The sequence below is a fragment of the Aquarana catesbeiana genome, linkage group LG02 (genome assembly GCF_042186555.1).
Source record: "Aquarana catesbeiana isolate 2022-GZ linkage group LG02, ASM4218655v1, whole genome shotgun sequence".
In the NCBI taxonomy this organism is placed as follows: Eukaryota; Metazoa; Chordata; class Amphibia; order Anura; family Ranidae; genus Aquarana; species Aquarana catesbeiana.
In genome coordinates this window covers 48538537-48562974 of record NC_133325.1, presented here as the reverse complement: position 1 = coordinate 48562974, position 24438 = coordinate 48538537, and the positions used below count along the sequence as shown (strand labels likewise).

The 24438-nt window shown below is 45.6% G+C and overlaps 1 protein-coding gene across 1 annotated transcript in view; it reads left to right on the top strand.

Annotated features, from left to right (window-relative positions):
* Positions 1-1467: 1467 nt before the first annotated feature.
* CAPN5 (calpain 5) overlaps positions 1468-24438 on the top strand; it is a gene marked incomplete at its 3' end in the record, with an annotated part of 152183 nt that continues 129212 nt past the window's right edge. The window contains 1 exon segment of the mRNA XM_073612855.1: positions 1468-1574.

The following is a 24438-nucleotide window of genomic DNA, read 5'->3' as shown; positions in this document are numbered from 1 at the left end:
GAGGGCGATGAAGGGGTTAAGTGTGTCCTAGGGAGTGATTCTAACTGTGGGATGGGAGGGGCTACTAGTCACATGACAGCGATCACCGCTCCCGATGACAGGGAGCAGTGACTTCTGTCATGACACTAGACAGAACGGGGAAATGCCTTGTTTACATAGACACTTCCCCGTTCTGCGGCTCCGTGACACAATCGCCGGGAGACCAGCAGACATCGAGTCCGCCGGTCCCGCGGATGCGGTCATGCTGTACTAGGTGGGGGCTTCGGGCGGCGCACGCGCGCCTGCTATCCCTGGCTCTTAAAGGGGACGTACAGGCACGCCCATTTGCCCACTTCTGCCATTGTGCCAACGTATATCGGCGTGCAGCGGTCGGCAAGTGGTTAAACAGGCGATTGAATACAATGGAACAAGTGATCGATCTTTATTAAACAGGCAATTGAATACAATGGAACAAGTGATCAATGTTTATGAAACAGGCGATTGAATACAATGTAACAAGTGATAGATGTTTATTAAAAGGCGATTGAATACAATGGAGCAAGTCATCAATGTTTATTAAAGTAATTGAACACAATGTAACAAAGGACCGATGTTTATTTAAGTTATTGAACACAGCTGGGGGTGCTGACATGGCTGGACTCCAGGACAGGTATTAAAAGTCAGCAGCTGCAGTATGTGTAGCTGCTGGCTTTTCATTTTTGCAGGGGTGGGTGGGCGGACCTCCGCTTTAAGTGTTTGAACACAATGGGGGTTATTTACGAAAGGCAAATCCACTTTGCACTACAAGTGCACTTGAAATTGCACTGAAAGTGCACTTGGAAGTGCAGTCGCTGTAGATCTGAGGGGTAGATCTGAAACGAGGGGAAGCTCTGCTGATTTTATCATCCAATCATGCGCAAGCTAAAATGCTGTTTTTTTTATTTTCCTTGCATGTCCCCCTCAGATCTACAGCGACTGCACTTGTAGTGCAAAGTGGATTTGCCTTTTGTAAATAACCCCCTAGGTAACAAGTGTTCAATGTTTATTAAACAGGGGATTGGATACAATGTAACAAGTCATCGATTTTAAAGTGTTTAAATACAATTATGTAACAAGTGATCTGTGTTTATTAAACAGGCGATTGAATACAATGTAACAAGTCATCGATTTAAAGTGTTTAAATACAATGCAACAAGTGATCGATGTTTATTAAACAGGCGATTAAATGCAATGTAACAAGTCATCGATTTTTTAACGGAAAATAATAAGTCATTGATTTAAAGTTTTTAAACACAATGTAACAAGTGTTCGATGTTTATTAAACAGGGGATTGAATAAATCAAAACATTGCATACATTTCATGTTCTATTTATAAACAACACTAATATTAGAAGAGCCGATATTAGGCAATGCAACGAAAGGGAGAGGAAAGAGACTACATCTCCCATGATGCCTTGCTGGCCCGCCCCAGCCCTGGTGGAGAGGGAGGGGGGGGGGGTTGTGTCTGTATAGCAGAGTTGTAGAAGCAGAGGAGCTGGAGCAGCTGTGATTGGTATCTGTGTGCAGCACCTGGGATCCTGATACCCCTGGGATAGGTAATGTACCTGGATGGATCTGGGAGGGGGTACCTGTATGAGCCAGGTAGCTCTGTGTGTGTCCAATGCACATGGCTCATTTCATGCTTGGTGATTGTATTGACTTTTGCTCAGTGATTATTTTCTTGCATGCTGAATTAGTTGCAGTCAGCTCTCAGTAGAATGCAGCAGAGGACTTGTAAATGTATCCCTGAGATGAGCCTCCCCACCTCCTCCCCTATAGAGCCCCCCCACCTCCTCCCCTATAGAGCTCTGCAGTGTGGGGCAGGCTGGGCTCAGGACTGCAGTAATACAATCATCCCCTCTGGAGGGATCTGCTGGACTCTCTTTAGCACACATGTTTTTTGTTAGTGAACGAGCAGCAGCTGGGCGGTGTGTGCAGAGATGGCCGGAGAGTGCGATTCCTTCAGATTACTGGGTGTCCCCAACTACACTTTGTTCTCCCATGTCTCTATATGTAACACCTATCGGTCTTGTAGAAGAGTTTTTTTATTTATTTTTTTTTTTTTTTGCCGATCGGTTTCACTGGAAACATTTATTTATTTTTTTTTTTTGCTAATTTTGCTCTGGTTAGCGTTCTTGTTGCAAGCGGAAAAAAATAAAAATAAACGATCAGCCTTCAATCGCACTTTTTTTGCCCAATTCTGTACTTCATTTAAAGTGAAGTACAGAATTTTTGGCTTTATTACAACTCCATGGTGATCTTCACTGTCACCACAAACCTCAGGATTTGGAACGACGACTTACAATGAAGGCAGGCGGGGGGTATATTATTTAGTGTTGGGGTTTAAGGTGACTATACACTAGTAGAATTTTATTTAATATTTTGTTTTAAGAATATTCGCTCAAATTTTTATTTATTTTGTTTTTTTTATTGTTCGTCAGGTCAACATTTTATTTTTGACTCCAATGCATAGCAGCAGGATGGCCATTTTTTTTTTTTTTTTTTTTTTTTTTTTTTTTCTTTGAATGAACTGATTTCTAAAAGCGAGCGTGGTTTTCATTTGGGAAAATTTGTTAATTCGAAAAATTTTATACTTCAAAGGAAAAAATTTTAAAAATTTGACGTGTTCTTGAACAACATTCGCCAAGTTATCGAATGTGCTGAACATTTTTGCATGAATGTTCGTTCAAAGATCTACTGGTGTAGGTAGGGTTGCCACTTCATCCCTTTAAACCCAAACACGTATTCATTACGCAGGTTCTGAGGCTGATTTAATGAAGATAAGGCGCCAAGTGAGTTTAATTACCACCTTAATCAACCGCAGAACCTGTGTAAATGATTGTGTTCAGTTTTAAAGGGATGAGGTGGCAACCCTAAGTGTAGGGTCAGGGGTCAAGTTTTGGGGTCGGAGGTGAGTGTTAAACAATCAGGTTCATGTGGTCGTATGTGGAGCTTGGTGGTCTGAGTCAACCTCTTTTATGTCTTGGACGCTCCAATAGTGAGATTTTGGGGTATTCCTGGCCATCTTTGTGTGTCCCGGCTCCTCCTATTACATTTTTCTATACCAGCAGTCTCCAAACTGCGGCCCAGGGATCAGATGCAGACATTTTGCTTGCCTTTATCCGGCCCTTGAGGCACTATTACTGCCACCAACGGTGGGGCAGAATTCCTCGCGCTGCCCCCAGCCTAATGGGCACCATTCCTCGCGCTGCCCCCAGCCTAATGGGCACCATTCCTCGCGCTGCCAACAACCTAAGGTGCAGAATTTTTCCTACTGCCACCATCGATAGGGTAAAGTTCCTTTTATTGACCCCAACAATAGGACAATATCCCTCCCTCTGGCACCAAAGCTAGGGCATTGTTTACTCCCACTGGCACTAGTCCAGCCCCCCCCCCCCTCAAAGTCTGAAGTACATTAAACTGGCCCTTTGTTTAGAGACCCCTGATCTATAGTATAAAATACAGCAGAGATGGTGGGAGCCCTCCCCATAGAAGGCACAGCAGGCGGGCAGATCTGGGATGATAGAGGAAGGCATCAGGTGGGTTAACTCTGTATCATCTACCAAATACTGATGTAGATCTACTCCCATAGGAGCCGCTTAAGAATGGGTACATTGTTCTCTGCTTCAACCTCCTCGAGAACCTCAGTGCCTCTGACACACTGGGTTGGGTGTAAGCACATGGACATAGAAACTCATTGAAATTAGTGGTTGCCAATCAACGCCAAAAAGAAACGGGTGTTAGTTAAGTCAGTTAAGTGACTAAGTATATTGTCAATAAGTTGTTGATACAGATACAGAATGTTGCGTGGTAAGGACTAAGTATAAAAGTACCCTTAGAAGCACAGAGGTGAGGGAGGGGAAACAGCATGATACTGAGCTTCCCAGTGATAGGCTGTGCGGGGGGGGGGGGGGGGGGGGTGTGTTTGAGCAGAATCCTGATTATTGGAGGAGAGCAGGCGGAGTCTGACTATGCTGCTAGAGAAACTGACTATGCTGTGCTCTGGTGCCTAGTGTGGTCAGTTTTTTTAATAGGAAAGCGGAGGGACTGGCAGGAACACCAGGGATTTCACACAAAGAGAACGGGATAATTTTACATGCGGTTACAGCAGTCACATATCAGGAATTTGAAATGTTGGGGTAACATTCTTTAAAGGCCATGTGACCTATATTTTCTGAAATGTGTTCTTCTGCCTGTTTATTATTATAATCTCTGTGAGCTCCCGAAGCTCACCCCTCCCCCCCCCCCCCTTTTTTTTTTTTTCCCCTCTTTGTTTGGAATGAGCAGTGTATATTAGTTGTGTGCACACTAGAAATCCTATAGTCCACCTCGGGAGAGCATGAGAGGGTGGCTACATTCCTACATGCGGGAGACCCTGGAGAACACATGTAGCCACCCTCTAAAAGCAAGTCAGACTCAGATCACAGCAGCAAACAAAAAAAAAAGCTATTTGGAGGAGGCTGAGCGCAATAGAAGGGATTTTACTGAGTTAGGCCGGGTTCACACCTATGCGAATTAGATGTGGATGTCCCCAAATCTAATTCGCATAGCAGGAGAATGTGACTGGCTCCCTATGGAGCCGGTTCACATATCTCCATTGCGGCTGCGGAGCGCACTGCACAGAAACGCTGTGTGTCTTTGGCTCTGTTTCAGGGCCCGAATTGAGGGAAAGATTCTGCCCTGATCCGTCCCTGAAGCGGAGAACAGGGGCGGACAGCGTTCCTGTGCGATCCGCGGCCAGTTTAGGTGTGAACTCTGACAGCCTAAAACCCTTCAACCCACGGTCACAGGACACGTTGGGTCCCAAATTTTCTATCTCCTTCCCAGTGGAGGAAGGTTCTTCTTTGGGTGTCCAGCAGCCCGTTCAGGTCCTGAAGACCGTCTGCAACCCTGTAGAGATGTCAGTTGACTGCATAGGTGTGCGCGACCTATTGCATTAGGGTGTGCACCCCAAAGCTCAAATACAGTGTCAGTAGAGCAGTGGACAGTGGCAGTAGGTTCTTTTTATTTAATTTTTTTTGTTTTATTATATTTAGTAGTTTGTGTGGTTGTGTGGTTTTTGGGTTTTTTTTTTTTTTTTTTTTTTTACAAAAAAAAAAAAATGTAAAATTTAAAACCAGGGGTCTAAACATACCCTAACCACACGTGGTGATTAGGGTGTGCTCAGGCATGCCTATGGTTGGCTGGCTGGGCAAAGATTGTAGCCCTGGATCCATTGGTCAGGAAGCTTTGCAGGCAATTTATACAGACCGCGGACTTTGGGAAGTAGAATGTAGACTAAAAAAAAAAAAAAGAATTAATATGTAGTCGAGGGGATTAAAGTCTCACGCCGCGTGTAAACGTACCCAAGTAGTGGGGTTCCCACATGGTTTAAATGCTGGTTACGGGGGAATGAAATAAGCACACATACTTATCCTATTGGCGCTCTCCAATGTTATCCAATACCCTCCTCCTGCACAATGCAGGACTGCTTGCCCTGCATTGTATGTGATGATGTCCAAAAGCTACAACAACTGGCCGGGCAGTAAAGTAAACTAAACTATCTTTTAGGAATCGGTTCCACGAATAGGAGGAAGACTAAGAGATCGTGCAATAAAGTAAGTCTCTGTACTTATTCCTACCCCCCCCCACCCCCCCCCCAGCCAAATGACCATCTAACCCATGCAGTGCAGGCATAGGTGTGCCTGGGCCCACGCTAATCGCTGTGCGGTGCTGATTATCCCGTACTGCCCGGCTTCCCCTCTCATGTTGTGCTCACCTTATCTCTCCCCCTGGCTGCTGCAGGAGATGTTTCAGGGTGGAGAGTGGGGGAAGGGGCTAGTCAGTATGTTATTTACCGGCCCCTTCCTTTTCTAAATGAACTCGCTCATTGTGTTCAATCATAACTGAAGCATAGTAAACTGTTTACTATGCTTCAGTTTGTGAATGAACAGGAAGCCGCTCAGCACAGATCACTTCCCATTCATTCACTGTCCAGTGCAGCTGAGGCTGCAGAGAAAGGCATGTGTGTTTGAGCTATGGGCTGCACACACCTATGACGGGGGGGACCCTGATGTAAGGGGAGGTATCTGATGGGAGGGGACCCTGATGTAAGGGGAGGTATCTGATGAGGGGAGGACTCTGACGGGGGGAGGGGACCCTGATGTGAGGGGAGGACTCTGACGGGGGGAGGGGACCCTGATGTAAGGGGAGGTCTCTGATGGGGGGGACCCTGATGTAAGGGGAGGTCTCTGATGGGGGGGTCCCTGATGTAAGGGGAGGTCTCTGATGGGGGGTCCCTGATGTAAGGGGAGGTCTCTGATGGGGGGGTCCCTGATGTAAGGGGAGGTCTCTGATGGGGAGGTCTCTGATGGGGGGGTCCCTGATGTAAGGGGAGGTCTCTGATGGGGGGGGGGTCCCTGATGTAAGGGGAGGTCTCTGATGGGGGGGGTCCCTGATGTAAGGGGAGGTCTCTGACGGGGGGGGGGTCCCTGATGTAAGGGGAGGTCTCTGACGGGGGGGGGACCCTGATGTAAGGGGAGGTCTCTGACGGGGGGGGACCCTGATGTATGGGGAGGTCTCTGACGGGGGGGGACCCTGATGTAAGGGGAGGTCTCTGACGGGGGGGGACCCTGATGTAAGGGGAGGTCTCTGACGGGGGGGGACCCTGATGTAAGGGGAGGTCTCTGACGGGGGGGGGACCCTGATGTAAGGGGAGGTCTCTGACGGGGGGGGGACCCTGATGTAAGGGGAGGTCTCTGACGGGGGGGACCCTGATGTAAGGGGAGGTCTCTGACGGGGGGGAGGGGACCCTGATGTAAGGGGAGGACTCTGACGGGGGGGAGGGGACCCTGATGTAAGGGGAGGACTCTGACGGGGGGGAGGGGACCCTGATGTAAGGGGAGGACTTTGATGGAGACAGTGATGATTTTTTTTTTTTTTCAGCCCACAAATATTTGTAAAATATAGGATGTGATCCTCCTACTGAAAAGTCTGCTATAGAATGTCGCTTTAATGACCGCTCTGAGTCTGCTGTCATCACATCCAAGATGGCGGCATTCAGCTGTCTATATACAGGGGAGGATTTTACAAGTAAATAAAATACATTAGTGTACACATCTTATAGGGGGATTGCTGTGAAATGAATGGTCTGGTGACGGGGTCTCTTTAAGATATATATAATGTAGGGACAGTTTACAGCTGAGGGGCTGCAGAGTTTACACTGAGAGCTTGTTGGCCCCGAGGATGAATGTCCTGTCCTCCAATGCAGATACTGTTTAACATGGAACGCCAGCAATTTGCAGCTGCATATTCCTATAAGCAGTTCTTCATTCCTAGAATAAATAGAGATTGGGAACCGCTACAGATCTGCTACAATGGGCCCCAATCTGTTATAGAGAAGACTGATGCAGTGCAGAATTTGCAGTTGCTATTGCCTGGTAATCAGCAGTGGAAAATCTTTATTTAGTAAGATTGGAAATTTGCACACTTTTTTTTTTTTTTCTCTCCCCTTGCAAAATTATCCAACTCACTCAACCCAACCCCCATGGAATCCATAATGGGAGATGCTGAGTAGAGCTGATTGGTGGGGCTTCCATGGAAGACACGCCTTGGAACGTCTTTATTGGAAATCCTGCTACATCACTGAATCTATAACAGAATGTCAGGACCGATTAAATAATTATTATTTAATTATAATTAATAATTAAATCAACCTGGTGGCACCCGCACTGAATTCTGTTTTCAGTACGTTCCTTATTTTAAATCCAGTGATGTCATCACTGGATCTAGGGTTGCCATCTGTCCGGGATTTACCCAGTCAGTCCAGGTTTTGAATAGTGTGTCTGGGTTTCAGTCTGTCTAAAACCCAGACACATTATTTAAATCGGGCTGTGGTCGCACACAAATTTGTTGCCATCTGGGAGCCAGTGTTAATTTTAGTCTTTAGGACTAAAATGGCATTTTAGTTTTAGTCCCATTTTAGTCTTCTGCAATTGTTTTAGATTTAGTCGACTAAAATCTCCAGTACATTTCAGTAATTGCAATTTAGTTTTAGTCGTATTTTAGTCATCTCAATTGTTTTAGTCAACTAAATTAACACTGCTGGGAGCTGTAGGGTTACCACCTGTCCAGGATTCACCCGGACAGTCTGCATTTTGAATAGTGTGTCCGGTTTTGTCTGAAACCCAGACACATTATTTAAATCGGGCTGTGGCTCCCCAAGTAACCTAGATATTCGCACACAAATCTGTTTGTTTTTCTATGCGGGAGCTGCAGTTGGCTGTCTGTGGGCAGGTTTGGCATCACTGGGGGGGTGGGGGTGATGTCAGCAAGAGCAGTTTGGCCACACCCAAAGGTGTGCCAGGTCGTTTTACAATTTTATAGTGTATACTACGTAGAGCAGCACGATTAATCGTTAAAGAATCAAGATCGCGATTCAAACACCCCCCCCCCCCCCCGTCACGATCTTAACCACTTGCCGACCAGCCGCCATCCATACCGTGGTAGGTCAGCACGTTCCCGCGAGCTGTCGTAGCTGTACATCGGTCCCTTAAGCGGGGATAGCAGGCGATATGCGGGGGAACCGATGACCGCCAGCCACGCGCGATCACGGGCACGAGAGCCAGAACAGGGACGTGAGTGTGTGTATATAAACGCACAAATCCCTGTTCTGTGAGGAGAGGCAGATCTTCTGCTCCTACTAGCTAGGAACAGCGATCTGTCTCCTCCTCTAGTCCGTTCCATCCCCCTACAGTTAGAACACACTGAGGGAACACAGTTAACCCCTTGATCGCCCCCCTAGTGTTAACCCCTTCCCTGTCAGTGCCATTTATACAGTAATTGGTGCATTTTTATAGCACTGATCCCTGTATAAATGTCAATGGTCCCAAAAAATTTGTCAAGTGTCCGATCTGTCCGCCACAATGTGGCAGTCCCGTTTAAAAATCGCACATCACCGCCATTACTAGTAAAAAAAAAAAAAAATTTAAAAATGAGGAAAATATATATTGGCCTAAACTGATAAAGAAATTATGCTTTTAAAAAAACATTTTTGGGGATATTTATTATAGCAAAAAGTAAAAAAATATGTATATTATTTTTGTTTATAGCGCATAAAATTAAAAACCACAGGGTGATCAAATACCACCAAAAGAAAGCTCTATTTGTGGTGGTGGGGGGATATCAATTTTGTTTGGGTACCGCATCGCACGACCGCGCAATTGTCAGTTAAAGCGGCGCAGTGCCGTATCGCAAAAAAATGGCCTGGTCATTGAGCAGGCAAATCTTCCGGTCTGTAAGTGGTTAAAACAGCATTTCCTCGATTCAGTACAGAGAGTTCTCTGCTGGCAGGCTACTTTTTTTTTTTTTTTTTTTTTTTTGACAGCTGTCAAGTTTTTCACAACATCACTCAAGCAAGATAAAGAGAAACATTGTAACATTTGGTCCTTTTGAGATCAAAAAGTTGAACTTCCCTCTGTATATGAAGTCAGTTTAACCACTTAAAGACTAACCCTTTTTCTGACACTTGTTGCTTACAAGTCAAAAATCAGTATTTTTTTGCTAGAAAATTACTTGGACCCCCTAAACAAAAAAAAAAAAAAATATATATATAATTTTTTTTTTTTTTTTTTTCGTTTTGTGCTCATAAGTTTACATACCCTGGCAGAATTTATGATTTCTTGGCCATTTTTCAGAAAATATGAATGATAACACACAAACTTTTCTTTCACTCATGGTTGGTGTTTGGCTGAAGCCATTTATTATCAATCAATTGTGTTTTACTCTTTTTAAATCATAATGACAACAGAAACGACCCAAATGACCCCGATCAAAAGTTTACATACCCCAGTTCTTAAAGCGGGGGTCCACCTATCTATCGTTTTTTTTTGTTTTTTTTTTGAGTTCATTCACAAACTTTTCTTCTCAGCATTACATACTCACATATTGTGTGTAATATGTCAGCCTGTGTCAGATTTCGTCGGAAAGAATAACTTATATTATTCACTGCAGGCGGTTTCCATCTTTATTGTGGGCATTTGAAGCCCACAAGCATTTATTTCCTGGATGTGGTGAATGCTGTGCTCCCAGCATTCACCGCTCACAAGGGTCTGTCAGGAGTCCAGAAACTCATTGACCTTTTATACACACACTAATTACAAGCAAACAGATCACAGGTGAGGATGGTTTCCTTTTAATAGCCATTCAAACCCCTTTGTGTCAACTTGTGTGCATGTTATCAGGCCAAAATCACCAGGGTATGTAAACTTTTGATCAGGGTCATTTGGGTAGTTTCTGTTGTCATTATGATTTAAAAAGAGTAAACACAGTTGATTGATAATAAATGGCTTCAGCCAAACACTAACCATGAGTGGAAGAAAATTACTTTTAGCGGAGACCCTAGAGAATAAAATGGCGGTTACTGCAATATTTTATGTCATATGTCATACGGTATTTGCGCAAGGAATTTCAAGTGCAATTTTTTTGGGAAAAATACACTTTAATTAAATAAAAAAAAAAAAAAAAAAAACTAGATAGTAAAGTTAGCACAATAATATTATTATTATTATTATTATTATATTTATTTTTATTTTTTTTGTATAATGTGCAAGATGATGTTACACCACGAGAATTGTGATCTTTATTCTAAGCAAAAAAATAAAATTTGATTCTCATTTTAGCCAGAATCGTGCAGCTCCAATACTATGGAAATAAATTGGCCCTGTGCTGCTAAAGTGTTCAGGTTTGGCTGGAAGAAAAGGTGTCAACCCTAACTGGATCCCTATGCTTCTCAATGCAATGCAGGCAGATCTTGGCTGGTGGGAGGAGCTGGCAGGGTGCTGCCTCAGTACTCCTCAAGAGCCCTCAGCCAGGGCTGGTGCTTCCCCTAGCCAAACGCCTAGGGCGCACTGTGGCTTAGGGCGCCCGGCCACTGGTGTTCCTACTCTCTCTTCTCTTTGCAGAAAGCAACTAAGTCTCAGCATCAGCAGGCAGCCGCCGCTCCGTTCGCACATAGTGTCAGAGGGGCAGCGGAGGACTGTGTTTGTGTCCCAACTCCCGAATGAATGGAAGCAAGCAAACATTCATTGATGGGCGCTGGTGAGGCTGCCTTTGATGGGCACTTCATTAAAAAGGTGGGGTTATACATGGGCAGGGCAAAGTGGATGGAGCAAGGGTGGGGCGGCGGCAGAATGAGGTTTCATTTAGGGTGTCAAAAATCCTTGCACCAGCCCTGCCCTCAGCTCTGTTGCCAGCAGTGGGCTGGATCTTGGGAGCAGTTGTGCTAATATCGAATGCCCTTGATGGGTGGGTGTCAGTCTTGAGAAGTGGGCGTTCCTAGGCAGACCACCCCAGGTAATGTCTACATGTGATGCTGAGCCTCCATGATTTATTTTATTTATTTCAGGTATATAGCGCCGTCAATTTATGCAGAGCTTTACATATACATTGTACATTCACATCAGTCCCTACCCTCAAGGAGCTTACAATCTAAGGTCCCTAACTCACATTCATACATACTAGGGACAATTTAGACAGGATCCAATTAACCTACCAGCATGTCTTTGAAGTGTGGGAGGAAACCGGAGTACCCGGAGGAAACTCACGCAGGCACAGGGAGAACATGCAAACTCCAGGCAGGTAGTGTCGTGGTTGGGATTCGAACCAGCGACCCTTCTTACTGCTAGGCGAAAGTGCTACCCACTACACCACTGTCCACTACACCACTGTGCCGCCCATGATTGAAAGAACTGAATGAAAAGGGACAGATCAGGGAGTCTGGGAAGGAAAAGCCTAGATGATGTGGGATGTCCTCCAGAGAGAGGAAATGAGGAGAGCTCCATCTGACTTGCTGCAGCTTCTAATGAACATTGTAAGCTGCTCACAGTGTGCAGTGAAATCAGAGTAAGCAATTCCAGTACAGGAGAGGAGCCTATACAACTGTGCAGAACCGAGGGGCAGGGGGGAGCTAGAATTCAGCTTTAATGTAAAATGTTTCTCTTATAAGTACTGATGAGTGAGGCAAAACTGACACATTGGGCAAATTTCTTGCCACATCTGAATGTTTGCAAACAGACTTTATTTATTTTTTTACAGAGAACTGTGAATGGAGATGACCTGGACCCCATGTGTTGCTCTGGGTCAAATTCCATGTGTCAATGCAAAAAATGCGTCCATTTATTTTTTAAGTAAAATTGGTGTTTTATGTCATTTGTGTCTGGAGGTGTGTTCACTTTTTTAAGGGGATTATGTACCATATACAAATTTTTTTTTTTTTTTTCTTTTTTTTTTTTTTTATTATGGTCAACACATTTTTTAAAAAATATATAAATAAATAAACAAACATACTTTTTAGTTAGGAAAATCTGATATATTGCATATTGATGTTATTCTCGTTTTGAGCCAGCAGGTGGAGCTTTTGGCTCCCATTCACATGTTTGAAGGTACTCCCTACCATCTGTGCTGAAAATTTTTTTTTTTTACCAGTGACAAGACTAGAGCCAATTTGCAGGGAGTAGGGATGAGCCGAACACCCCCCGGTTCGGTTCGCACCAGAACCCGCGAACGGACCGAAAGTTCGCACGAACGTTAGAACCCCATTGACGTCTATGGGACTCGAATGTTTGAAATCAAAAGTGCTCATTTTAAAGGCTAATTTGCATGGTATTGTCCTAAAAAGGGTTTGGGGACCCGGGTCCTACCCCAGGGGACATGTATCAATGCAAAAAAAACTTTTAAAAACGGCCGTTTTTTCGGGAGCAGTGATTTTAATGATGCTTAAAGTAAAAAAAAAAAAAAAGTGAAATATTCCTTTAAATATCGTACCTGGGGGGTGTCTATAGTATGCCTGTAAAGTGACGCGTGTTTCCCATGTTTAGAACAGTCCCTGCACCAAATGTCATTTTTAAAGGAAAAAATCTCATTTAAAACTGCTTGCGGGTTTAATGTCATGTCGGGTCATGGCAATATGGATGAAAATCAGTGAGACAAACGGCATGGGTACCCCCCAGTCCATTACCAGGCCCTTTGGGTCTTGTATGGATATTAAGGGGAACCCCGCACCCAAATTAAAATAAGGAAAGGTGTGGGGCCACCAGGCCCTATATACTCTGAACAGCAGTATACAGGCGGTGCAAACAAGACAGGGACTGTAGGTTTGTTGTTAAGTAGAATCTGTTTGTAATTTTGAACATTTTTAACGTGTTTAGCTCCAGCCAAAAAATCTTTTCTAAGCTTTTTGGAAAACATAGGGAAGGGTTATCACCCCTGTGACATTTGTTTTGCTGTCTTTCCTCCTCTTCAGAAGATTTCACCTCACTTTTTTGTCCCAATGAAAAATGTTTTTTGAAAATTTGGGTTTTTTTGTGGAACAAGGATTGGAAAGCATCAGTGGAAAGGAGAAATTGTTTTCCCATATTAACTCTTACAGGAGAGAATTTCCCTTCCTAGGAGTAGATTTCATCTCACTTCCTGTTGTCTCCTTCCGTTTGCAAGTAGGAGTCGTTTGTAAGTTAGATGTTTGAAAGTAGGGTCCTGCCCTATATACTCAGCAGAAATTTGGGCCTTAGGTGTTGCTGTGGCCACAACACTGTAAGCCCTCACAGGGCCCTGCTGTGAAATATTAGATCAAGAATTGTAATTACATGCCCCTGTTGAACAGGGGCAGAAAAATTGGGCCTTAGGCACTGGTGCTGGTGCCACAACACTGCAACCCCTCACAGACACTCTAGTTGGAACGCAGGAACGAGCCCTGCTGCAAAGTATTGCATCAAAAATTGTAATTACACGCCCCTGTTAAACAGGGGCTGAAAAATTGTGCCTTAGGCACTGGTGGTGGCGCCCAGAACCAAAAATGTTCTTACAAGCTATCAGCGTGATGATTGAGGAGGAAGAGGATAATTACTCAGGGATAGTCACTCAGCATCAGCATAGGCAGTCTTTGAAGGGATCTGAGATTTCAAAAAAAATTATTCGGTTACATCAGCATCAGGTGCTTGGTAGCTGGTGGTGATCCAAGACTCATTCATTTTTATGAAGGTCAGCCGATCGACCGAGTCGGTGGACAGACGCACCCTGTGATCGGTTACCACGCCTCCAGCAGCACTGAATGTGCGTTCCGAAAGAACGCTGGATGCAGGACAGGCCAGTAGCTCAATTGCATACTGTGCAAGCTCTGGCCAGTGATCCATCCTCAAGACTCAGTAACCCAGAGGATTTTCGGTGGGAAAGGTGTCCAAGTCTGATCTTGCCCCTAGGTATTCCTGCACCATGTAAAACAGACGCTGGCGATGGTTGCTGGAACCGATCATACCTTGGGGCTGCGGACCAAAAATTGTCTGAACGTATCGGTCAGACGGCCACCTTCTCCACCGCTCCTTCTTTGACTGACCGAAGCCTCAGCAACACGTTGTCCAGAAACAGGAGTTTGTAACCTCCCAGTCTCTGGGAACGCGTTGCACAGACCTTTCTGCAAGGCCTCCCGAAGATGTTTCATCCTCTGCTCCCTCTGCGATGGCAAGATAAGGTCCGCAACCTTACCCTTGTAACGTGAATCAAGGAGGGTTGCCAGCCAGTATTGGTCCTTCTCCTTGATACCACGAATACGAGGATCCTTACGCAGGCTTTGCAGGATCAGGGAGGCCATGCAGCGTAGGTTTGCTGAGGCATTCGGTCCGGAGTCCTCTGGGTCACTAAGAACGACATGGTCCGCAGCCACCTCCTCCCAGCCACGTACAAGTCCATGTGTTTCTTGGGACTGATCCCTTAAAGACTGCTGCTGATGCTGAGTGCCAGGCTCCACCTCCATACTGACACAATCTTCCTCCTCCTCCTCTTCCTCCTCGTCCTCTTCCTGTGTGATCGGCGGGCACGCAGGAACACTGTCTGGATAAAGGGGGCCTTGAGAGCTAAGGAAGTCCTCCTCTTCCTGCCTCTGTTCTGCCTCAAGTGCCCTGTCCATTATTCCACGCAGCGTGTGCTCCAACAGGTGGACAAGGGGGACAGTGTCACTGATGCATGCACTGTCGCTGCTCACCATCCTCGTGGCCTCCTCGAATGGTGACAGGACAGTGCATGCATCCCTGATCATGGCCCACTGGCGTGGGGAAAAAAATACAAGCTCCCCTGACCCTGTCCTGGTGCCATAGTCGCACAGGTACTCATTGATGGCCCTCTGCTGCGTGTGCAGCCGCTGCAGCATGGCCAACGTTGAGTTCCACCTGGTGGGCATGTCACAGATTAGGCGGTTCTTGGGCAGGTTAAACTCCTTTTGGAGGTCCGTCAGCCGAGCACTGGCATTATATGACCGGCGGAAATGCACACAGACTTTCCTGGCCTGCCTCAGGACATCCTGTAAGCCCGGGTACCTGCCCAAGAACCGCTGCACCACCAAGTTAAGGACGTGAGCCAAACAGGGCTCATGGGTCATTTGTCCCTGTCGGAGGGCAGAGAGGAGGTTGGTGCCATTGTCGCAAACCACCATTCCTGCCTTAAGTTGGCGTGGCGTCAACCACCTCTGAACCTGCCCCTGCAGAGCTGACAGAACCTCTGCCCCAGTGTGGCTCCTGTCCCCCAAGCACACCAGCTCAAGCACCGCATGGCATCTTTTGGCCTGCGTACTTGCGTAGCCCCTTGAACGCCTACGGAGCACCGCTGGTTCCGAGGAAGAGGCCATGGAGGAAGAAGAAGAGGAGGGGGTGGAGGAGAGAGGTGTGTCACAATCAGCATTTTGGAGGCGTGGTGGCGGAACAACCTCCAACACTACTGCACCTTGTCCTGCATCCTTCCCAGCTGCCAGCAGAGTCACCCAATGCGCCGTGAAACTTAGGTAACGTCCCTGTCCATGCCTGCTGGACCATGAGTCAGCGGTAATATGCACCTTACCGCTGACCGCCCTGTCCAGCGAGGCATGGACATTGCCTTCCACATGCCGGTAGAGAGCCGGAATCGCCTTCCGTGAGAAAAAGTGGCGTTTGGGTACCTGCCACTGAGGAACCGCACATTCCACAAACTCACGGAAGGGGGCAGAGTCTACCAACTGAAAAGGCAGCAGTTGAAGTGCTAGCAATTTTGCCAAGCTAGCATTCAACCGCTGGGCATGTGGATGGCTGGGAGCAAACTTCTTTCGGCGGTGCAGCAGCTGGGGCAGGGAAATTTGCCTGGTACAATCTGACGTCGGTGTACCAAAAGCAGATTGCCCACAAGTACTTGGCTGTGACACACCTAATTCTACACCTTCATTCCTCTCACTGCAGGTCTCAGAGAGGACTGAAGGTCTAGTGGGGTTGGAAATCTCAGCTGATGAGGAGCAAGGAGAGATCCTCTTTGTTCTTTGGTGTGGGTCTTTTAGATACGCTTGCCAACGAACTGCATGGCAGGTCAACATATGTCTGGTCAAGCATGTGGTACCCAAGCGGGAGATGTTTTGGCCACGCGAGATACGCTTGAGAGACATGTTGCAAATAGCAGCGGTGCGATCTGATGCACTCATTCAAAAAGTTCTTTGGTGTGGGCCTTTTTTGAGACAACGCGCAGAGACTGCAGCGCCCTGCACATGTGGAGCTTTGGGGTGTGATGCAGTCAATGTGCTGCCCTTAGGCTGGCCCCTGGAGGGCATCCTGCCTCGTTGGTGATGTGCCTCCTCCCTCCTCCCTCCTCCCTCCTCCTCCCTCCTATCAGGCACCCACGTTGAGTCAGTGACCTCATCATCCCCTCCCTCCTCATCACTGGAGCAAACCTGGCAGTATGCTGCAGCAGGGGGAGCATGACTGCCAGATTGCTGTCCTTCTTGGGCACCCCCTCTGTCCGTGCTCATGTTACTGCCTTCATCGAGCTCAGTATCGTCATCAGAGCCTTCCAAACGCTGGGCATCCTCCTGGAGCATGTACCCAACACTGTGGTCAAACAGTTCGAGGGAATCCTCATGAGGACATGGTGGAGCTAGGGAAGGAGTCACTGATGACATTGAGCTGAGGGAAGAGGCCGCTGCTTTGCCAGACAAAGCACCCTGGGCATGGGTGAGAGAGGATGAGGAGGATGAGGACGGCTTGGTCATCCACTCGACCAAGTCTTCCGCATGTTGCGGCTCAACACGGCCAGCTGCCGAAAAAAAGGCCAAGCGTGTCCCATGGCCACGTGCTGATGAGGATGCACCGTCTCCACGACCAGCACTAGACACAGAGCCTGCTTGCCCTCTCTTATTGGCTTGTGACTGTCTGCCTCTCCTTCTTGGCCTTCCAGACATACTAATGGCCTGTAGCTGCACTAAGCTGGGATAGAACACCTGTAATTTTCTTCAGGTAGCTTTATATACTGTAACCAGACAAGCCTGCCTGTCAGTAGGAAGATAACAGGAACGGATCTAGCTGAACACTGTGAGCAGGACGCACTGTACTAAATGTAAATAGTCTAGCTGCCTGACCGTGGTACTAATAGGATCAAATAGAACACCTGTAATTTTCTTCAGGTAGCTTTATATACTGTAACCAGACAAGCCTGCCTGTCAGTAGGAAGATAACAGGAACGGATCTAGCTGAACACTGTGAGCAGGACGCACTGCACTAAATGTAAATAGTCTAGAAGATAACAGGAACGGATCTAGCTGAACACTGTGAGCAGGACGCACTGCACTAAATGTAAATAGCAGGAACGGATCTAGCTGAACACTGTGAGCAGGACGCACTGCACTAAATGTAAATAGCAGGAACGGATCTAGCTGAACACTGTGAGCAGGACGCACTGCACTAAATGTAAATAGCAGGAACGGATCTAGCTGAACACTGTGAGCAGGACGCACTGCACTAAATGTAAATTGCAGGAACGGATCTAGCTGAACACTGTGAGCAGGACGCACTGCACTAAATGTAAATAGTCTAGAAGATAACAGGAACGGATCTAGCTGAACACTGTGAGCAGGACGCACTGCACTAAATGTAAATAGCAGGAACGGATCTAGCTGAACACTGTGAGCAGGACGCACTGCATTAAATGTAAATAGTCTAGATAGAAGATAACAGGAACGGATCTAGCTAAACTGAATACAGTGTATATATATATATATATATATATATATATATATATATATATATATATGCAACACCTGGGATGCATATATATACACAATACACTGTAAGTGCAGCTAACTGACTGACTGTTCTGCCTAATCTATCTAACTCAAATCAAATGACACTGTGTCTCTATCTCTCTCTCTATCTCTCTCTCTATCTCTCTATCTCTATCTCTATCTCTATCTCTATCTCTATCTCTATCTCTATCTCTATCTCTATCTCTATCTCTATCTCTATCTCTATCTCTATCTCTATCTCTATCTCTATCTCTATCTCTATCTCTATCTCTATCTCTATCTCTATCTCTATCTCTATCTCTATCTCTATCTCTATCTCTATCTCTATCTCTATCTCTATCTCTATCTCTATCTCTATCTCTATCTCTATCTCTATCTCTATCTCTATCTCTATCTCTATCTCTATCTCTATCTCTATCTCTATCTCTATCTCTATCTCTCAGCACACCGGAACACACACTACACAGGGCCGCCGTGCAGGCGGCCTTATATAGTGTGGGGTGTGTACTAAATCCCCTGAGCCATAATTGGCCAAAGCCACCCTGGCTTTGGCCAATTACAGCTCTCTCTACTGACGGCGCTGTGGTTGGCCAAGCATAAGCATGCGGGTCATAGTGCATGCTTGGCCAATCATCAGCCAGCAATGCACTGCGATGCCGCAGTGAATTATGGGCCGTGACGCGCCACACGAATTTAGCGCGAACGGCCCATATCGTTCGCAATTCGGCGAACGGGGCGAACAGCCGATGTTCGAGTCGAACATGGGTTCGACTCGAACACGAAGCTCATCCCTAGCAGGGAGTATAGAGCACATGAACCAGCTGCCTGTGAATGAGAGATTTATACGATATTCTTACTGACTCACAACCCAAAATTCTCAAACCTTTGGATCCATTATGCACTCCCTTCCCCAAACCCTTTTAACCTTAGATGTCTCTAAATACTTCTTCGTGCTCTAAGCCCTGAGCCCTTGCCTCATCCTTCCTAATAACCCACCCATTAACTTGCCTCCCTTCCTTCCCTTCCCCCTTGTCCATAATCACACCGAGATGGTCGCATCTTCAATTTTGATTCCTACCACTCTGTATACCGCACACCTCTGCTATACCTTTTGCTTTCTGTCTAACTGCCCCTGCTTGGCCAACGCTGTTACCTTACTTTAAATATAATAAATGATTAAAACAAAATCCTGTTTGCGAAGCTCAATAGCTCAAGCTACATCACAGCAAATCTTCCCTAACTGGGTGGCTCAATCTGGAGCTTCAGTTAGACAAATTAATTTTCAAAGCAGGCGGTGTCTCTTTAGCTGACCCCTAAGCTCTGGCAATCCTTTAGCATGTGTGTTGTATGTTTGTTTGTTTTTTTTCTTATAAATTGTATATAGAAAGTAAAAAACTGATATAAAACATTCATTTAGACTCGAATAGATAAGGGGGATATGCTATGTGTTCTCTATATCAGTCATATTTTCCAGTATACAAAACGGTTGATTAGAAGTTGATTTATATTGGCGTGGGTGTTCTTTTGTATATATTTTCCTGTGTCACATGCTTTCTTCCTCCCCCGGAAGTAAGGTAGCAGTCTGCAGAATATATTAGTGCTTTCAACAGATCAATGTGATAGCCGTCCTTTTCCAGCACACATTGCGGACTTACTTCTGAAAATGTTAGTTGCCTGGCTTTCATGGCTTTTTTTTTATTTTTATTTTTTATTTATACTAATCCAGGACATATACAGAGATGAGGAATTCTGGCTTGACTCTGACCCACCTATCCGCATGCTTGTCCTAGTCATTCACTGAGAAAATATTGAAGCCAGCCAGGAAATTGGCATTCTCTGGGGGGAGGTCAGTAATGGCTGCCTTCATAGCTGTCTTGGTACAGGCTTTCTTTAAGCGGAGTACGGTAATTGCAAAGTTAAAATGAGCATCTGTCAGTGCCTAGGGTACTCCTCAAAAAAGCCCCAACCATATTAGGGAGGCGGGATGGGCTGGACTGCACTGAAAATATGGGAAATGCTAGCTGCCTGGCTGCCAGGATCTTTGTTGCTTCTGCCAATTTTTGCTATATTTATGCAGTGAACTCTGAACTGCTAATTTGCAGCTTTGTTCTGGGTCATTGAGGCAGTGAGGTCAGGAGATCAGCAATGCAGCTGGGCTAAAGGAGAAGTCAGAATGCAAATAGTAGTAGTAAATAATAATTTTATTATTATTATTATTATGTTTAACTTTTTAATAATTTTATTTTCACATTTTTATTCTTTTTTTTTTTTTTTTTTTTTTTTCTTTTGTTGTTATTTTATTGTATTTTTTTGATAAACATTACAAAAATTAAATATTTAAAAAAATTATTATAATTATTGTTTTTAATTTTATTTTTAAGACAAATAATATGATTAATATTAAGAAATACATTTTTATTTTTTAAATTATTTATTATTTAAAATTTCAACATAGTATAAGCTTGACATGTGTCAAGTAACAACACAAAAAAGAAAAGGAACAACACAAAACATAAATGAGTCATACATCAGCACAAGTGGCCCAACGGCTAATAAGGATCTATGTCGGGGTGAGGGCCCACAAAAGTTTCACGTAAAGAATTTAGTATTTTCCCATAATAATATCATATGTAACTGACTACGGTATCCAGATATATAATCAACCCTTCTCAGGTGGAACTCGCAATTTATACAAACTGATAACGAACCCCATCACATCGTAAGATAAAGCGCTACCTGCAGTAACATAGTGTTGATGATTATTACTTAATTTTTATTCCCTTTGTTTTTTTTTTTTTTTTAACTCCCTTTTGCTCATGCAGAAGCAACTCATTTACGTTAATAACAGCCCCGCCAGCTGCATATACTCATTTTTCCTTTTCTCCCCCCAGCTGCTGTGCTTGGAGCAGCTCCGGCCTGTCCATACAGGGCACAGGGGCAACGCCCCCCCACAATCCATGCGCCCGGCCCCTAATCTACATGCAGGGTGCCGGACGCATGGATTTCAACTTTTTTTTGAAGCACATGATTAGAGCCTGAGGCTCTACTTGGCTTAAAAAAAGGGTGGGCTCTGAGCACTGCGCCCTGAGCCCACCCAGTTGTGTGACAGAAGCAAATTAATATCCGCTATTGTCTTCTCCTCCCGGCCAATCAGGAAGCGGGTCCTGAGACCCGATTGGCCAGGGAGACTTAGGGCTGGCGTTGGTCTGCCTCCCCCCCCCCCCCCCCCCCCAAAGTAGCCGTCACTGGTTTGGAGCAAAGAGAAATGTACAGAACATGTGACTCCCTCGTGATGGCACTGGTTCTTTATAATTGGCCGCTCAGGCACCCAGCGCTGTTACATGGGTAAGAAAGGCATGAACGGGGGGGGGGATCCTCTCCTATAAATCAAATCGAGCAACGGATGGCAAGTAGTTTATTTCCTAGGACGGCATTAAAGCCGAACTCCAGGATAAACCTATATTGTCTAAATCCATTCATCATGTGTATTCTTCCTTGAATCTTGGTGTACTTTTGTATATTTGATTTCAAATCTGTGCAGTGATCTGGTGTGAGACTTTGGAGCTACCTGTAATAAAGACCGCTCACTGCTTCTCTCCCTCCCTGTGCAGAATGACTGGTCTGGTCTCCCGCCCCCTTCCTTAGTTTCCTGCAGGCAGCTTGTAGTGGGTGGAGCCTGCTGGGCCCCTCCCACGGCTCTGCTCTCTGCACAAGCTATCTACAGCACAGTGATGATGTCACAACTGTATTTAAAGGGTAACCTCTGGGTTTGGTGCTCAAGAATTTGATGTCTTTTTTTCGGGCTGTTGAGGAATATATTAAACATTCATGCCTGGATCTCATGCCTGGAGTTCAGCTTTAAAAAAACCCGTTACTTCCCCATGTAAAGGTGAAGCGCAGGTTGTCTTTGTAGGCACAAAAAAACAAAAAAAGGTATTATTTAGTGGTTACTAATAATAGCATTTAACTTCTTCTTCTTTTTTTTTTATTTATTTTATTTTTTAACCATTTTCCCTTGTCACCCGTCTGCCAAGTTTTTGTCCAACTTGAAGAAACTTGTTCTTATACTTATCAGGTTTCTCCCCCCCCCCCCCCCCCCCCCTTAATCATTGGGTTATGTATGCAGTCATGGCGGCCTGGGGGGGCAGGGCGAGTCCTTGTCAGCGCATGAATTTTTACATAAAACTGAAACCGCAGAGCCTCTCTTGTTATGAGGCTTCTCTTCCTCCATTGGTCACAAGTCTACCAGTAGCATGTTGTCAGTATCACCAGGCAGTCAGGGGTTAACGTGTCATAAGCAGAAAGTGTCTGCAGGGTGTTTCCCTATGATAAGGCTATGAAACCATTAGTGTGTTGCTTACGCAACTCATGTGGTTTGCGGTATTTGTCTTCCAGGCTGAGGACTTTCCAGCAAGGCATGCTGGGACTTGTAGTTCTTCAATGGCTCTGGAACTCTTTACTCCAATGTTAGTCAACACTTGCATTCATGGACAGCCCAGCACCTTACCCAGTGATGGCTGTCTGCAAAGTATATGGTTCTTATTTTTGTCAGAATCTGTGTTTTTTTTTTTTTTTTTTTTCTACAGTGTGTGAGCTTTGCTAACTATTGAAAATGTTTTTCTGCAAATACTTATGTGTATTTTTGTAAATTTTAGCAGAGCCATTTGTCCTGTAAAACCTGAATGTATGTCGTTCTGTGGGCGTAAAATCGAGTGTTAGGATATTTTAAGCTCCAGGTCAAGTTATTTATTTTATACGGGTTAGTGAATCGGGAAAATACTGCATTATGGCCACTAGATAGAGCTTCTGACTGTAGGAATGAAATACTTATTTACTGTAATCGTCAGCTTCCTCTAGTGGCCATAATATAGTATTTTCCTGATTCACTCTATTCTGTATGCATGACGTTCTACCTGGAACGGAAACAGTCTAATAACATTCGATTTCACCACACAGAACGAATGTACAGCTCTGCAATTTTTTTTTTTTTTTTACCCCTTTGTGTATCTGTAGCCCAAATTTTTCCAAATATGGTGGAATCCCTGTCTGGGGGGGCAGTGTTACCAACCCTCTGAAATGAAATTTACTGGCAGGATGCCAAAATTGCCAAAAGGCACAATTTTTCTACTGGCAAAAATCCTGAAATTTACTGGCAGAGCCGCATTTTTTACTGGCACTGAAGAAAAAAAAAAAGTACCCAAAAAAAAAATGACCGTTTTTACTGCTAAACGGTGCAAATATCAATATTTAAACTATAAACCATGCAGCTAGTGATTAGCAATGTGTTTTAAGTTAACAAAAGTCAAAAAATTTCTCCATTTATATGCAGGTAAGGTTACTGTAACCGAGCCAACACAGAGTTCCACCTTACATCAGAGTCTGCAGGATTCCCCCTTACAGGTGAAATGGAAGGGGAGCGCTGCAGATCATGATCTAAGGGGAAACTCAGATTTAAGGGGGGGGCTCTAGTGACCAGAGACCACCTTCCGCAGCGTGAATACACTAAGGTAAGGGGGGGTGTTACTAATATAAGGGGGGACCTTTGTATCAGTGCCCCCCTTACATTATTGTATTCACTCCCCCCCCTTTACATCAGCAACCCCCCCTCAGAATGGCCTGGTGGCGCTGTCACTGACCTCCGCTCAGGTGCACCGTGTAGGGCTCAGATGGCTCCAGCTTGGCGGCTCTGGTTTTAACCTATAGCCTCCTCTCCACAGTCCACACGTCTGATTTCTCTCGTGACCTTCCCCCCCCCCCCTCCCCATCCCGGCCCTGTTCCCACTCTTAACTCCCCCTCAGAGACTGCAGACATGATACAAGAGCTGGTCAGATGCTGCAGACATGGTACAGGAGGTGTGGGACAGAGGCTGTGCACATGTTGGGTTCCTCCTCTGTCCCCCCTCAGTATCCTTCTGTGCACCTCCAGTTCACATGCTGTGACAGTGTCCTCCTCCTCTTGTGCCCTTCACCTCTCCACAGGGCAAGGCACATCAGTGTCCTCCTCTGCCTCTTCACAGCTTCACCCCCCCCCCCAGTCCCTCTCGAGTCCTCTGCCATCTTTGTATCCTCTTTTTTTTTTCCTTTCCTTTCCGGTAGTGAGACAGTGGCACCACCGAGAACAAATACCACTGTGCTACAGGCTTTAATTAAAAAATGTCACCAGGCAGCACTATTATGTTACTGCGCATGCACCAGCCGGGCGTGTACAAGCTTTCCGAGCTCGGAGGGCCTCGGAACGGCGCATGCGCAGTTGCATGGTCAGACGGCTGCCCTTAACGGGCAGCCTGAAAATTAACGGGCTGTTGGCAACACTGCTGGGGGGGACGAGGCTAGAATCCCTGTCTGGGCGGGGGGAGGGGGCA